Source organism: Rousettus aegyptiacus, unplaced genomic scaffold (genome assembly GCF_014176215.1).
Source record: "Rousettus aegyptiacus isolate mRouAeg1 unplaced genomic scaffold, mRouAeg1.p scaffold_m13_p_5, whole genome shotgun sequence".
Lineage (NCBI taxonomy): Eukaryota > Metazoa > Chordata > Mammalia > Chiroptera > Pteropodidae > Rousettus > Rousettus aegyptiacus.
In genome coordinates this window covers 57,795,269-57,811,812 of record NW_023416308.1, presented here as the reverse complement: position 1 = coordinate 57,811,812, position 16,544 = coordinate 57,795,269, and positions in this window count along the sequence as shown.

The following is a 16,544-nucleotide window of genomic DNA, read 5'->3' as shown; positions in this document are numbered from 1 at the left end:
ACCAGGCAGTAAAGAATTACGGATCCGTGAAATTTAGGAAAAATAACATTTACTAAAATATGTTTCAAGAGAGATACAGGTGTACACCACAGTGGCTGTCGCCTCGCAGAATTCAGGAAGTATACCTTACATTGGTCCGTAATGGATGGTTACAAGGGTAGTGCTAGATGATTGGCATGTGAGGTCAATTGATTGACATTTGACTTACATAACCCTTTGCCTATTGCGCATGTGGTTACCCAGAATTCAGTGTATTATTAGATTAATGGACTTCTGGGTATATAGATGATATTATAATGACGGTATAATGAGGCTAAGGTTATAAAAGGTCAGTATATGTACTAACTGTGACTGGACTAATCCAGCAGTTATTTTTGTGGCTTTTACTTCCTTGTATTCCAGGATGTACTGGTAATTTTTAACTGTAAAACGACTATTTCAGGGAGATCCTAAGAGACATCTCTGGTTTTGGCCTTCATTCCCTTATCATGCATGTTTATCTGCCTAACAATCATCACTGATCATAATCTCACATAAAGCACATCTTGTGAAATTTAGAAAGGACCCAGGGGAAGCAATGCTTGGAAGTTTCTCGGGACCCAAGTGCTACTTGCACTTTCTTTCTCTACCTGTACTTTATTCTTTACCTTGCTTAGAATCTTAAAGGTTTACTATCTGTGGAGTCTTGTGAGTCCTTTCAGTATCATATCTATGCAACCTTTACGTAGGTAACTAATTGGTTAAAGTAAGCATTTCCCATAACCAAAATGAATACACATGGCTATGTAGTCTATTCCATTTTTGGCAAAATTTGTCTTTCATAGTTATTCATAATTCATTTAAATTAACTTAGGTCAGAGACGACAATAGTACTGGTATGCATATGTAAAACGTTTTACATTTACAGTAAGCCATGTTTTACTATCAAAAAACTCTGTGAGAAATGGTACCAAATTATGCCTTGCTATATGTTAGAAAGAGTAGATGAGGTTAGCTTCCTTCTCATCTCCATCAATTTCCTAAAAAATTCAAAACATATACATAAAACCAGACTAAGACTTTAGCTTCTCATTTCAGCTAGATTGTTGCTTCTAAGCTATCTGCAATCCAGTATTTATCACAACTCAATAAGTAGGAAAATCTCCAATTTCTTGCAGAAGGTTAAGACTCAAGAAATTTAGGTATATTTCCTAAAGTTACAACGTAGTCACCCAAACTCAGGTCTTTCAAATGCAAGTTAACCAGTGTGGATTCTCTGATAATAGTTTCTATAAAAAGGTTTTATTGCCTTTAGTGTTATATTCAGCTATTCACATTTTTAAAAACTTAAATACTAAATTACTTGCATTTGATGAATACCATCATTTATAACAGAAAGCTTAAGTAAACACAGTAAACTCATGCCAAACATCATACTTCATAATTTAATGATCTTGAAATTTATAATAGGTGAATTTATGAATCCTGGATTCAGCTTGAGCTAACAGAAAAATGTACCTAATTTTCTTATTCAATATGTCTGCCCCTGGTAAAGTTTGATTATTTATTTTTCCGAATGTTACAGTGGAATTGGTTTTATTTTATTTTTCTAGGATATGAAATGATAGCCCAAGTATAAAATCAAACAAGACACATAATACTAAAAATTAAATTGGTTTTAGTCTATTAAGGAAAATTCTAGTACAGGTATGAAAAAAATGCCAATATCACTGCCTGAATTCTTAGCTTTTAATACACTCCACAATACCTGGCAGCAGTTTTTCAGGATACATTAGATTGACAAGTTAATTATGGAAGATGTAAAACTATACATACAGATAGCAAATCAAACAAGTATTCATTCACTTGGCACTCCACCAGAAAACAGCAGACAACTTTTATTTGAAACTATTTAAGGATTCAAATCATATAATGCATGGCATTGAAAATTCCTACAACAAATGCATAGTGAGGCTGCCAGGAAGATTACTGATTCACATTCAAACATAAATTCATGAGGAGGAAAAAAACTCGGTTCACTTCAAAGTAAATGAATTCTTCTATTAGGATGTGGTGTACTATAGCATTCTGTACAATACCTTGTAAGTTGATTGAGATTACCTTCAAGTTTTACCATTACCACACCAATATCTTGACATAATTTGAAAGTTATATTATATCCTTTGTCTTTCTGCACCAAGGAGATACATACAGTAACAAGGAATTTCTTGATTTACTATATTTGGACCAATGAAAATAATTTTTGTTGTCCACATTTATACAGAGGAGTTCACCTTGCTTTGAAGCTAGTCTGAACTTTTGAAATTAGATATAATAGATTTTTGTTTAAATAAATCTGTTTTAAAATGACAAAACTTCCAAAAGACAATTATTACAATATAAGATGTTGATTTTCATGAATGCCATGTAGTACTGCCAGCTGCATTGTTTATTGGTCTAGCTAGGCATGGCCTTGATAGTTCATGTTATTTTGGCTATGAATGAATCTTAAAGAAATACATGACATAATTTACAAGAGTAAGAACTGTTCTGCTGGTGTTAGCCAAAATAATTTTGTCCTACTGTTGTACCATATGTTCTGTGCAGATTGTCTATTTGGCTACTGCTATCAGCCCTGGGAATGGCCTCATTTCGGTGGTGAAATGATCCCTATATAAGAGGAGCTTTCAGAGTACTTTGGGAGCTCACAGGATGACTGGATCTATATCACTCTAAGATGCCTTAATAAGTATGAGTGTTTCCAGTTTTTGGGAAATCCACAAAAAGGATAAATTAATACATTCTTATATGGGATCCTTGTTAGAAACATGGTTTGATTTTTTTTTTTCTTTACTCATATTGCTTAATTCTGGAACACAGAATCTGGATAATTGTCATTGGAGTCGGGGGTGGGGGGGCAACTTCTGCCCTCGTCTGTGTTTGCCTAGCTTTCAAAGCCAAGAATGACTAACATCACTGAAGAATGAGTAGCTCCCAGACCCTTTCTAAGAATCTGAAATGTACTTGAGGTCAAACACAATAACCAGTAATCATAACAAATAATAAAACGATATAGTATGATAGGTGATAAATGATATTAAAGAAGAGTAAAATTGGAGAGGATTCAGGAGTTGAGGAGTGAATGGTAGAGTAGAGAAGATGAGTGGTTGTAATTTTAAATAAAATTTTCTGGTGGACCTGTTAAGCAGATAACCTTTGAGCTGACTAGAAGGAAGGCAGAGAGTTGGCCATGAGACTGTCTAGTGGAAGCACATTTCAGGAAAAGGCGACATTCAATGCAAAGGCCCTACTGCCTCTCCCAAGATCATAGTGCCAGGAAGTGATGGTTGTAATACAAACGCTACTAGTCTGATTTCAGAACTTGTTTTTATCACTATACTACATTGTGTGTACACTAACAAATTGAAATCATCAATTAATGTTTTGGAACCTATAAAGAAAATAAGTGGCATAAAGTAAAAGCTCTGTTCTAAAATAATTGATAATTTCATCAAGAAGAGGTAACATACACATATAAATGCATGATTATAGAAGAAACACAGTCTCATTGTCCAATAATTCTTGATATTTGGACCTCAAAGATGATATCTAGAATGTCTTAGAAAACTTTCTGGAAGAGCTGTATCTAGAAATGGGCTTTGAAGGATCAATAGGCTTTGGATAAATGAAAAGGACCTTTCAGACAATGTGAGGTAGTAAATCACCAGATTTATACCCCAGTGTCCAAGTTATCCCCTTTGCCCCACGAATTGTTTTGCCATTCTTTTAAACCTTCTTTTAAACCTTCCAGCAACATTAAGAATATTCTGCCTCCTAGGTATTAGGAAATGGCTGATGCAAGGATGATGCTCTTAATATCACTTTACCATGTCAGCGATCCTCAAAATTTAGAGAAGAGTCAGAATTTGGCACAAAATATGATTATGTTTTAGTCTAATTTATGTTAAATAAGAAAGGGCGTGACTGCTGGATTCAGTGAACACTTTCATTCTTCCTGGGCACAGCACACTGAAGGTATGTGTGTGTGTGTGTGTGTGTGTGTGTGTGTGTGTGTGTGTGTGTTTCATTTTGTTTCAGTTCACAGAATATGCTCTGGCCTTTTGAATTCAGTAATAAAACACACAAGACATAAGTCATTATAAACAAATTTTGCTAAGCACTCTATATGAGAATTAGAGTTTCTTCCATGTAATAACAATAATGCTAAGAGCAAAATGTCTCATTTATTCAAAATAAGATTATCATCGTATACTTAATTATTAAATCTATGTATGCATTAGTAGACTTCAATCTTTTTTATATGCAGTAGTAGACTCCAATCTTTAAAGAATCACTGCTATAAATAAGTCAACAAGTAAAACAAGTTTTGTTTATCTGTTTTACAAAGTTAGATAGCCAGTCTCTGACTTGGAGTGACCGCCAAGGATTTTCATCTCCTGCTATCTACATGGTTGTATAGGGCATTTTCCCCATTCTTAGGTGGCCTTTGTTTGCCTAGTCATCGAGGGGCATTTAGAAAGATATCAGGATATTTTGGTTGTCTCAACTTGGGGGAGGGGTGTTACTCTAGTGTCTAACATTAGCAATGATGCTAAACGTGCTTGATGAACTGAACAGTCTCTCACAACAAAGAATTATCTGAATCAAAAACTGTCAATAGTGCTGCAGTTGAAAAACGCTGTAGTTCCTTCAGACACTGAATAGGGTTAACCTGTGTAACCAATAAAATTCTGTGGAAATGATGGTGTGTGACCTTCAAACCTAGGTCACAGAAGATAGTATGGCTTCTGTCTTGCTCTCTCTTATATTGCCTGCTCTGGGGAAAGCCAGTTGCTACGTTGTGAAGAAACTTACACAGCCATATAGACAAGCCTACATGATAAACAACTGGAGTCTGTTGCAAGAAGTGCAAATGATCCACCTTGGACAAAGATCCCTGACTCCCAGTGAAGGTTTCAACTGACTGCATCCCCAACCATCCAGATGGCAAATTCGTGAGATTCCTTAAGCTAGAACTACTCAACTATGCTACTTCTGAATTTCTGAATTATAGAAACTGTGAGATGGTAAATGTTTGTTGCTTTTAGCCTCTAAGGCTTGGGATAATTTGTTTGGGAAAAAATAGATAACGAATGCATAAATTAAGCTTTCACATAAGTATTATGGTTCTTAGAGCCAAATACAACTATATTCCACCATAAAATTAGATTAAGTTTTATCCTTCCCTTTGGGTATAAGAAGAGATATGTTTGTCTTTCTCCCCATCAGCTGCTCAGAGCTAGTCAGTTCTTTAAATTCTTTCTATTCAAAGTGTGTTCCACAACACAAAATATTGACATTACCTAGAAGCTTGTTAGAATTTTGGAATCTCAGACAATATTCCAGAAATACTAAATCAGAATTTGAATATTTACAAGATCCCCAGTTTATTCAAAGGCCCTTTAAAATTTGAGTGCTGTTTTAAAGGGCTAGAAAAGAAATAGAGTAATAAGTACTTAACTAGGCTTCGCCACTTATTAATAGCTTTTGTGTGTTGAAATTGAAAATCAGCACAAATATATGAAGTGGTATTCTATGTTGATACTGTTGGTTATATTAATTCTTAGAACATTTTGTACATTTTTCAAAAATAATGGCCACGTGACCATCACTAACTCCCCCTCCTTCTCCATCTCTTCCTCCTCTTTTGCATGGATTTTGGTGACCCTCATATTTTCATTTTTCTCCTCAAACTTCCTTTATTCTGCCTTTGCTAATGACTTTGCCTCCTTATATTATCAAGAAAATAGAAACCAGCAGAGTGAATTTCCCATTCTCCGATGACTAAAGTAGTAATCGTAGTAGTGGGCTTCTCATCCTTTCTGTGGTCCTCCAGTTACAGTGGGGAAATGTTCCTCCCATATCAAAGGCCATTCCCCAACTTGCCCTGTAATCTTTCCTCTCTACCACATTCTCAATGTTTCACTTTGTCAGAATTCTCTCCCATTAGCATGCAAACATGCTGCAGTAACAACAATAACTTTTCCAGCTACTGCCAATTTCTCAGCTCCACTTTGACCTTCTTAAACCACAAATCATATAATGTAAATTTCTCTCTGTAAACTCTTCAGTGGTAATACTTAGACTGAATCCAAACCTATACTAGCCAAACTACCCAATATCACATTTGTTTTTTTGTTTGTTTTTATGTTTCAAACACACATATAATGTTATATGACATAATTTGCTTATTAACTCAATAAAATCATGTGTACCCTGTCCACGAAATACATTATTTCTAGAAAGCAAAGCACAATATATTATTCTTCTTTGAAATTTTTCTTTAAAATGTAAAAGAAAAATTGGCCTTTCTGTAATTTTTCTGAAATGTTTAAATGGTATATGGAGAGAGTGAATTAAAAAGTAATTCATGTAAAACTCAAAATACATATTGTATAGTGTTATTCAGATTCCTATTATCTGGTCAAAATACTAGTTTTAAATACAATGTTAGTCCTCAACAATTTACTTTAGGAAAAAATCATATCAGTGTTATTTTGGAAATTTATTTTTGGCACACTCAACATCTGCCTCGATTTTTTGTTAAATTGAAAGTCCTCAGCTCTGGATGAGCTGTTTTTTCCCCTTCACGAGAAGGACTTCACAAACAATACATGTGATGCTTCTCTCCAGTAAACTTCTCAGATTGTATGCAGAAAAGGAAGGTTACTGCTGTGCCAGCTGGAGGAAATGCCTTTAGTCACATACTCTCTAGGCCACTGCCTAGAGATTACAGATTTCATGGCCAAGTTCCATTTACTATGTTTGTTACAATACTTCCATCAGTCTAATCACAAACAAGTTCATCCATTTCTTACTTATAGGTTATGATTTAAAGAAATAAATTCATCCCGAAAAGAAACTTTTTTTCAACAAATATTTCTGAGCAATTCTGAAATAGAAAAATTTGACCAGCCATGTCACTGGCAATGTTTTGTGCTGCTTTGCAAATGAATACAGAAGTTGTTCATGCCTAACTAGAAGAAAACTCAAGACCAAAGTTTTCCATTTATGCTATAATTATGGGTGATTGATTATTTTGACAAAAAGTCTACAAGGAACAGCTTTATAAAAATGTTAATGATGCTGACAACATAGACCTATAAAAAGCATTAACAAAATTTCCTATTGCTTCCTGTCACATAATTACTGCTTCATTTTTACACAGAACTGGGTTTTAAAAAATGAATATATTGTTTTAATCTAAGCGTTGTAATTTTTCTTCTTGTAAAATATCTATAGTTTCCATAAATTCATTTTGTGTTAGAGTCTGCAGGCACACTCTTATTATAATCAATAATTTGTTATCATTATCATTATCATCATCACAAAATACTCGTTGTACTAAAATGGTGTCATGGTTCTGATGTGATTTTATTTTCAATCATATTAAGTATGTAATGTATGAATCATAAATTGCAATCAAAATTATTCCCCACTGATATAATATTTGGCCTCTACAAGCATTTTAGAAACTATGATTAATAAAGTAACTAACAAGGTATTAAAAGGAAAATTACTTTTGCACTATAGCCCACATGTTTAAGCTTGTCTGTGATAATTTGCAGTTTATGTTGTCATTTTGAAGGGCGTGGCATGTTTAGGCCCTCATGCTAAAAATGTTTGAAATATCCCAGTCTATATGACAAAACAGGAATTGAAAATAAGAGACAACTTGAAAATCCAACATTCAGCATTAGAGTCCTAAAACCCAAATATATATTTTTAATAACTGCTTTTTACTATTTCCAATATGAGTAATACTTTATTTTAGAAGCTTCCTCAATACATACAGCTATTTATGCAATGTCGCTCAGTTGACCCATAATGATATTCTGCAAGATTGGCTAAATCTAGAAATAATAGCTTTGTGGACAGCCTGACCTCCATCGATCTATGAAGTTTTGAGAATGTGGCTTACTGCAGATCAAGGATTGCATGGAATCTCTTTTATGTTTGTTAACTATCAATAGGAAGAACATACGCTTCTGATTTTCAAGTCAACAAAGTCAACATTGAAGCAGGTTAAATGCTATATCCTGTGAATTATTTTAAAAGTATAACAACTTCAAAGAAACTTATGAACCTTCAAAACTGAAGGAGTTTCTGATTCAGGAGTCTCAAAAGACAGGTTGAGATACAATGTGTGAGCTGCTCTCAAGATTGACTACCTTCTCATCATAAAGACAGGTCTGAGTATTAGCATAAAGTAAAATGAGAAAACTGTGTTATTTTCATCTATTCATTTCATCTTCCAAAGAAAATGTTCTATTTCCTCAGATGCTTTCCACATGTCAGACTCTGCTCTATAGATTGGATCCATTGTTTATGCTTTTTTCCCCACCACCAATGAGTTTCCTTAACCATTATGACATACACTTTAAGCTTTTATCTAATTCTGTAGAGAATGTCATTAACATCACACCTCCCTCCTACTACCACACATGCCAAACGGCAAAGAACAGAAGCAGACTTAAGTTAAAAGCAGCATCTTTTTACAGGATCTTTGAGCTCAGAATTTAGGTTCGGTACATTGACCAAAAAAATAAATAAATAAAAGTAGAGAGAGAAACAAACCAAAACAATTTTTTTTCTACTCTGTTGTTCTGCCCACCGACCTCAGTTCACCATTAATTCCCCTGCCCTGGGACAAGTCCCAGATTTTGATACATATATGACCTCTACAGACAAATAATGATAGCGAACATTATATTTTAGGCATTGTCTTTACCTTTATGGAGTATTCAGCTTGCCAAGTCATAGAGATAATTAAGGAGTTGGTAAGAAAACACAAATCAAACTAGGGAGTAAAGGAAGATTTTTTTGTAAAAGATGACGTAATTTGAGTTTTAAAAAAAGATAAAGTAAGGAATTAAAGTTTATTTCAGACACAGGACTCAGAAGGAGGGAGGATATATGTTTAGTGGAATTTATTAGAGTGATGTGCATGAAAGATATATTAAAGGACACTGATTATACTAATGGGTTTGAATAGTATTTTGAATATTATAAGGAGACTTTGGAGAATGTTGGATGAGAATGAATATATTACATGTAGAGTTCACAAAATTCCTCTGGGAGTAATACATATGATATATTGCAGGTAAAGAAAAGGTAAGGGTAGCAAGAGAGACACCAGTTAGTACTAATCACGGAGAAAACGAGTTAGATTTGATAGATATTAAGGAGGAAGATTCTGGCTGTTCCTTTTCAATCTCATAGGAGATTCTTTATAAAAGAGAGTTCTCATTTCCCACTATTTCCCCCCAGGATATACCTTCATTCTATCTACCATCTAAAACTAAATTATGTGAGCTGCCTTCCAGAACAATCATAATTTTTGTATATCTGAATTACCTTGTATAATCCCTATAGAGAAGTTTTCACTGTTAAATTGGTTCAGCCTAGAAGTGCTAACCATCTATGTAAGCAAAACTCTGTGATTTTTGATTTAAAAAAATCACAATACATGATAGGATGTGATGCTGGCCCTTGTCATTTTTAAAATATAAAAAAGAAAGATGAGGCACTTTGAAAACAAGTGTCACAAGAGTAGAATAGACTCAGGAAAATTCAGAACGGTATATGATTTCTACCAAGGGGAGTTAATAGAAATGCGTTCTAGATATTCTGTTTTCATATCACTTAAAAAGTGAACAAGTTATCAATAAGTCAAAAGAAAAACTAGTATTTTTTTTTAACAGAGAGAAGACTATGCAGTGGGAAAAAGAGTAATTGTAGCAAAATTAACTGATTAGCCACAGGGCTTCTGCTAGGAAATGTGGAGACTTAATGGAGCTCCCTTCTCTGGAATGTCACCTAATGTGAGAGAAGAACTGATATCTCGCAGTTTTGGTTTCTTCAGAAAAACTTTGCAAAGATCTAATGTTTCTACCAGAGGCCTATATATCCTACTTTCCAGCCAACAATCTACTAATAAGATCAAGTTCAGAGTTCACAAAAGTATATGGAATGCAATTTTAAAATGATGTTATCATTTTTGACCTATGGATTGCTGGTGGAACCAATTATTTTTTCTTTCATAATTAGAGTCCCCCTTATAGCCAGAGTAATACCTAAACAATAAAGGCAAATTCTTAATAAAGGATGAGATGAAAGGACTACCTATAACTATGTGTACATCTGTCCATTATTCTTGGGCAGAAAGTGAAATATTTCACTATGCTAAACTCAATCACCTCAGTATGTGAATCTGTATAAGTATGTGCTTTCAGAAACATATCTACTTAAGTTTAGGAAATGTACAGCACTTGAGGGTCATCCAGAAGACACTATGTTCCCTTAAATGCAGCCATCAAGGTTAAGAGGTAGGATTAGAAGACAAGGAGAAAAAAAAAAAAAACTGATTATTTTCAATTCCTTGCCTAAAGATATCTAAGCCCAAGGGAGGAAGAAATTGGGTTAGCATTATGTCGTTTACATAACATTTAAATTCTACTCAGGAAAAAAATAAAAAAAGAAGAAGAAGCATTGAGGAACCAATTTCTTAGCAGCTCATTTCATGTTTAAATACTCTGCCAACTATTTACCCCATATTTCATCTAAGGTGAAGCTGAATATCTAAAAGAAAATCACTTCAGCACGGGCCTGATGCTAATTAAAATCGTTATGTTTCCTTCCTTCCTTTCTTTTAGCTAAAGCGATCAGAGGTATATCAAATGCATATCAAGTCAGTCATATAGAAAGATATCGTTTGTTTTTGAACAACAATTTACTCTAGCTTTAAAAAAGAACATATTGCAAATGGGCTTTGCCAACACTGCTTTCAGATGTCATTAGGTTTACGTGGATAATGGCAACGTGGATAATGGCAGAGTATATTCGGATTAAAATAGCAAATCTAGAGTGTGTCATTATTTCTCCACATCCATGTTTCTAACTTACTCTTTTATTTTTTACCATAACAACAAATTGACAATGCATTAATTTAAACGTTCAATTTAAAACCAGCCTTGGAGTTAATGCATTTAAATTGGTAAAAGATAACAGCAAGTTAAAAGCTTTGTGAAAATTGAAATGCCATTAACCCAATTTAAATAATTTTGGTTCTACCATGATTTGTCTTCCTTATACTAGAATAAGTCTTTTCCACCTTAACTGTTGCACATTTGAAAAAACTGAAAGCTATATTTTAATGCCAAGAAAAATGCTTGCGAAAATCCCCAGGGACTATTAGAATTAGTTTATGATCCCCAAAAGATAAAAAATATATATTCTTTTAAAATCAGAAAACCAAGTTTTAACACTTTCAGGTTGATGTTATTTTTTAGAACATTTCAAATACAATAAATTATGCTATAAAATAAGTTTATGAAAAAATATCTAATGTATAAGTACATGTGGAAATAATTAATATTATCCCAAGAACAGAGCTCATTATGTAAATTTTATAATCTGAGTAGAAAGCAAAGTCTGAAAATATTTTAGGAGCACTTTTTTTTTAACCCCAGATGAATATGAAGAAAATCTGTAAAAATCACTTGACTTAAAATGAGTCCTTTCATATTTTAACTCAAATCGATATTGAACAAGAGCTTTGAAACACGATGCCTACTACACTCCTTTAAAATAGTTAATTATGGCTATCTAGGCCAGAGAACACAGGCAATTTTATTAAATCAGACAGTAAGAATACTGACCAGAAAGTCAAGCAAATTTAGAGTTACAGGATAATAGTTTTAACTGGAACCTTAAACACCATTTAGTTAAATCTATCCTCATATGTAGAATGAGAATCTAGGCTTTCCTGATCACCATTCTTTTTACCCTATGGAATATTAGCAAAATTAATCTCTTTTTGAGGCTCTTGGCTTACTGTTTTATTTACACACTGGGTATTTTATGTCCAATACATATCTGCCACCACAAATACATGACTTTATTTTATACTTTAATGAAAGAGTGCACATACTTTATTTCTATAAAAATACTGTCTTCTAGTTTTGATTCTGATTTAAGATAAAGATATTCAAATTAAAGAAGAGTTTTGATTATAATTAAGATAGAGTAACTATTTGAGGGCTATGGAAAGAAAGCAGCTGCAGGTAGTTTGAGGACAAGATCAGAATTCCAAGTGTCACCAAACTAATAGCAAATTTCTTTTTTTCCCCTCTTTTAGAATACCCTGGGCTGAAGCAATATTTGGAAATGGACACAAAGAGAATTCTAAAGGAAGCCCTTTGATTTTGACTTGACATACAGGAAGAAAAACTAATTCAGAGAGTATGCAGAATCACCTATCCTGGCCCCTGATTCCCACCCTTCTCTGTTTTCTCACAGTGTAGCCTAAAGGCAACCGTGTGAAGAGTGTCAATGGTGGCAACGTGAGCCCAAAGGAACCACGTACCATTGTATTAGTTTTCTTAGGTTGTCATAACAAAATAATATAGAGCGTGTGGCTTAAACAATGGAAATTTATTTTCTCACAGTTTTATCCAAGTGTCATCATGGTCAGTTTCAGAAGAAAAAAAAAACTATCTTTCAGATAGATACCTTTTTGCTGTGTTCTCACATAGAGAGAGAAAGAGATGGGGAGTGGGGCGGCTCTCTGGTATCTCTTCTTATGATACTAATCCTACTAGATTGGAGCTCCACCCTTATGACCTCATTTAGTCTTAATTACCTCCTAGAAGGTGCTATTCCTAAACATAGCCACATTGGTGGTTAGGGATTTGGCATATGAATTTTGGGGAGACACAATTAAGTCCATGCCAACCAGAAAGTTCGTGGAGATGGAAGAGCTCAAGAAAGTGAACCCACAAATTTGTTTTTGAATTCATGAGCTCAGCCCTGAGTGGCACACGCGTTGATATTATCTCCTTCAGAACACTTTTGAGAACTAAATGTAGACCATGACCAAAGCCTTAGACTGACTAGCAGGTGATAAATATGTGGGTCAGTTTCAAGATGTACTGTAAAGCCTTTGAAAACTGATATTGGAACCATAGCCCACAGAAAGTGGTTGGAACTGATGGCCTGAAATTTACGATTTGCTTCCAAAACAAAACAAAATAATGACAAAAAGAAATCATCATTCCTGGGATTTAAATAAGACCCAGAGTCTCATAATGCAATACAGAAAAGTCAATGGTACAATTTAAAATCATTCTGAATAAAAAGAAAAAGAAAAAGAAAAATCTAATATTATTTGAAAAAAAGAAAATCAGTAGACTCAAGTCCCGAGATGACACAGATGATGGAATTACATGATAATAACATTAAGGAAACTATTTTTAAAATGCTCAACAAGAAATCATAAATACTTTTAAAAGCAGTGTAAAAAATAGAATGTATAAAAATGCATCAAATAAAAAATTAGTACTGAAAAATGTAATAACTAAAATTTTAAAGAGAGAAAACCTCACTGGACTAGCTCAGTGGCACAATAAAAGTGCTAGAATAGTCAGTAAACCTTAAGGTAAATCAATAGAAAATATTCAGTTTGTGCAAGAAAAATAAAAAATAAAAATAAACTGAGCCTTAAGGACTTGTTGGATGATAAGAAATTCTACCACATGATTCCTAGAGACCAAGAAGAAAAGGAGAAAGAATTTAGGCTAAAAAAATATTCGAAGAAATAATTATTAATAACTTCCCAATTTTGGTAGCAAACATACAATTCAAGAAGCTTGTAAAACCCCAAAGAAAATAAACCAAATTATTCACACTCAGACACATCATAAGCAAATGGTAAAAAATGCAAGACAGAGAATAACACTGGAAAGCAGAGAAAAGAAATGTGTTACCTATAAAAGAACAAAAACAAGAATTGTTGCTGATTTCTTTGAAGCAATAGAGACCAGACAAAATGACATGGTATAGTTTAATTGCTAAAAAAAATAACTGCCATTCCATAAACCTAGAAAATGTTTAAATAAGTGAAATAAGGTCATTCTAAGATTAAGTAAAACTAAGAAGTTTGTTGCCAGCAAAACATCTCCATCAGAATTGCAAAAAGGCAGCTTAGGGGACAGAAGGGAAATGAAACCGAAAGAAGCTGAGAACATAAGGAATGAAGAGAGAGCAAGAGTGGCAGTAAATGTGTGGACGAATGTAACAAACTATTCTTCTCATCTGGAATTCTCTAAAATCTGTTTGGAAGTTGAATGCAGTTTTCAAAGTATAGTCTGATGATGTTTCTAACCTATATAAATTTAACACACGTAGAACTGTCACATAGAAGAGGATAGGCAACATAAATGATAGTAAGGTTTCCATGTAGTTGGAGAACTATTTTTTGTATGTGATATATATGCCTAAAACAACCACTTAAAATATTATACATGTTCGTATAGTAAACACACACACACACACACACACACACACACACATAAACACACACACAAAGGTATGTTAAACACTAAAAAGTATTCAAATAATCCAAAGGATATCAGGAAAGGTAAAATAGAAAAAGAGAAAGAGAGAAAAAATTGAAAAGAAATAGAAAATGGTAGAGAAGTATTTGGTCCAAGATGATGATACAGTAGGCTCCTGAATTCATGTCCCTTCAAGAACAAGCTAAATCTATACTGACATATACATAGAACAATTTCCTCTTAAAAAGAAAAAATAAAAATCCAGCAATGAGCTGAGTGACTCTTACACATCAGGCAAATAGGAATTGTTAGGAAAATTGTTAGGAAAGCCTGAGACGCACTTTTCCCAGAAGCCCTATCCCTAGGCCAGAAATATATAACTGGAAGAGAATTTACACTCCCAGCAGCTTCTCCTTAAAGAGGTAAGGGTTTAGACTCATCATCTAGCACACCAGTTTTTAACACTTCCACCTGAGTGAAGGGCCCCAAGAGCAATCAGTTCTGAAAACCAATGGGATTTTCATCCATGAGACCCACAAGACTGTAGCAAACAAAAAACAGTTCTTAATGGGCTAATAATTTACTGTAGATATCTTCCTAGGGATCAGTACAGAAGGAGCAAACAGAAATATCCATACCCAGTATTCCCCTCAAAGAAGCCTATTTGATTACTTCGAAAACTGCTGTCTGAGAGTCTGGTTTCCAATCAACCTCCTTCTAGGTGCTTACTGCGATCTTCCTTTTTAGGACACTGGCATGTATCGGCACACCACCAAATACTGGAAGCTGCTAAGAACAAAGATGCCACTTTGAACAATCACAGCAGTCTTACGGAAAAGAACTCAGACCAGGCTAAAAGATAAGGTTCATCTTCTCCATCAAGGGATGTAACTATCAAGACTTGGTAGGTGAAAAAAATAAATAAATAAACAAGAAAAAAAAAAGGAGAAAGGACTTGAGTAAATAATATTTGAAGTGAAAGAGTAGATATTACAATTGATACAACAAAAAATGCATGGGATCATAAGAGATTATAATGAACAATTATACACCAACAAATTTCATAATTAAAAAGATATGTAAAAATTTCATTTCTAGAAACATACAATCTACCAAGACAAAGTAATGAAGAAATAGTAAATTTAAACTGATCAATTCCTATAAGGATATCAAATCAGTAATCAAAACCTCCCAACAAAAAAACAAATCCAGAACTAGATGGCTTCACTGGTGAATTCCACCACACATTTAATAAACAATTTGTACCAATCCTTCCCAAACTCACCCCCCACCAAAAAAAAGCAAAAGATGAAAAAAAACTTCCAAACTCATTCACTGAGGCCAGCAATACCCTGACCAAAACCATACAAGGACGTTTAAAAAAAAAAAAAAAGCCAATATGCCTGATGTGAACATAGATGCAAAATCTTCAGTAATTCAACATTAGCAAACTGAATTTGACAGCATATAAAGACAATAATACACCATGATTAAGTAAGATTTATTTCAGGGATGCAAGGATGATCTGACATCTGCAAATCAATAAATGTGATATAACACATTAATACAATGAAGGATAAAAATGATACAATGATTATATCAATAGATGCAGAAAAGGTATCTGACAAAATAAATCATTCACTTAATATAAAAACTCTCAATAAAGTGGACATAGAGTAAATATATGTCAACATAATAAAGACCATACTCAATGGTGAAAAGCTAAGAGCTTTTCTTCTAAGATGAGGAAGAAGACAGGGATGACCACCCTCACCATTTTTATTTAATTTAGTACTGGAATTCCTGGCCAAAGTAATTAAGCAAGGAAAAGAAGTAAAAGGCATCCTAATCATAAAGGAAGAAGTAAAGCTACCTTTATTTGTCATATATATTAAAAAACTGTTAGAACTAATAAATTAAAATTGAGTAAAGTTTCAGGATATAAAATCAAATTGAACTGTAAGAAAAAGATGTTAAAACAAAACAACAATCCAATTTACAAATTGCATCAGAAAGTATAAAAGACCAAGGAATAGATTTACCAAAAGATGTGGAAATTCTGTATACTGCAGACTATAAGACATTATGAACTAAAGTAAAGAAGAAAAAAAGTACATAGAAATATATTTTTTGCTCATGGATTAGAAAAATTAACATCATTGTAATGTC